This window comes from the organism of the source record quoted next, unplaced genomic scaffold (assembly GCF_019419815.1).
Source record: "Pyrus x bretschneideri cultivar Hongxiangsu unplaced genomic scaffold, Pyrus_bretschneideri_v1 Contig2, whole genome shotgun sequence".
NCBI classification, from domain to species: Eukaryota; Viridiplantae; Streptophyta; class Magnoliopsida; order Rosales; family Rosaceae; genus Pyrus; species Pyrus x bretschneideri.
Window position 1 is genome coordinate 5,861,076 of NW_025999501.1, and position 2,085 is coordinate 5,863,160.

The window sequence follows — 2,085 nt, forward strand, 5'->3', positions numbered from 1 at the left end:
TGTTTTGCTTGAGGACTAGCAAAAGATAAGTGTGGGGGAGTTTGATAGGAGCATATTTAGGCGACTTACTTAGCTTGTTTTCGTGCATCTATGTTGTTAATTCATAGTTATTTTAGTAGTTTAAGCCATTTTCGTGTGTTTTTAGGTTCATATGGCTAAGGAAGCAAAAAGATGCATTTTGGAGCATTTTGGAGCAAAATTGGGCTTGGAATGGATAGCATATGATTGGAGCCAAAGTGTTGGATGAATTTGAAGGCCTTGTATTCATTTTGGACATAAAACAAAGGGCCTAGCCCATTCTCTCTTAAACCAACCCCAAGGCCATGCATTTCCTTCCAATTCCAAAGCCCACAATCACTTCAAAAGCCATGCAAAGAACCATCCATTCCATAAAAAACAATTCATCAATTCACATGCAAAACCACCATTAACACACATGCACCCAAACAAAGCCAACCTAGCTAACCCTACATGCATTCTTTATGCAACTCTTCATCATTCCACCATTCATTCTTTATTCCACAAACAAGTCACATGCATTTCCACCTTCCTACTTCATCATTTCACCACATTCTCCCTCTTTAACTCATTTCATTATTCATTCACTTTGCATTCATTCAATTCCACCCCACATGCACCCTTTATTCTTCATCATTGCAACCATGGCACATTTACACCAACAAAACAACTCCCATGCCATGGCCTACTCATATTCCCATTTCCTTTCCAACATCTCACATGCATTTCCACCTTCCTACTTCATCATTTCACCACATTTTCCCTTTTATTTCCACATGCAATTCTTCATCATTGCAACCACAAACACCTTAAACAAATAGCCATATACATCTCCACTCCTCCTATAAATACCATTGCATTCATTCATTCAGAAATGATCTCATTCACAACACAACACACCACAAACACTTCCATTTTCTTCTCCTAGCCGTGAGTTTCTCTCCCTTAGAATCCAAAAACCATCTTCCATTTCCACCACTCCTCATCCATTTCCATAATTCCCCAATCCATTCAACACACCAACAACATCCCTTAGACCTTGTGCCACAATAAAGAGGAAGAGAAGAGGGCCTAAACGTTCATACAATTCAAGTTTGAGTTGTTGGAATGTTTAGGTGTTTCTTTGATTTCAATGTTTAAATTCAATTCTCTTTGTTTTGTACGTATGAGGAATGGAAGAGAAGAGTGCCTAAACGTTCATACAATTCAAGTTTGAGTTGTTGGAATGTTTAGGTGTTTCTTTGATTTCAAAGTTATGAGGAACTAAACCCCCCTTAGCTAGGGGGTGATTCGAAATATATGTTTATGCTTGCATTTTGATTTGATTACTTCTAATTGCGTTTCGTAAGTTGTGGATTCAATTCGTTTAACCGTTTGATTGATAACTTATTTATGTATGTTTATTGAGAGTGCACACTTAATTTTCATGCATGAATATGACGCTAGAATATAAGTGAGTTTCACCTAATAGTTACGAACTTATATTCACAAGTAGTGGAGGTTGCTTATAAACAATCGCGTTAAACGAATTCTTGGCATAAGTTTCATGCAATCATAGTAACGAATGCCTCGTCAACACTTATAATTTTCATAGAGCGTAATGATTCTTGCTTGTATCTCTATTATGCAATCATGTAGGGGACTTGTGGGGAATGTTTTGGGTTGTCGTATGCAATCATCCAATTCAATAACGTTAGGAAAATCTGAGGGTTAATTAGTGCAATCACGGTTAACCTGGGGCGTTGAGAATTCATGGTTTATTGAAAAGCAATTGGAAATCATTTTATATGCAAGTATAACATGTATGGAGATGAACCCCTTAGCTAGTTTCCCATCCATTAAATTCCATCACATTCATATTTACATTCTGCTTTAATTTACAATCTGTGCATTTAGTTTAATTTCGTCCAAACCTCAATCCCCCTTTTGCTTTAATGTTCAATTTAGTTAGAAATCAATTTAGTTTGTGTTTTTAAAGCATTTTGAATCTTTTGGTTTGTCTTAGTGTTTTAACGTTTTAGTTTTACATTCTTTGAGTCTAGTTTAGTGTTTTAAACTTTATTTTAC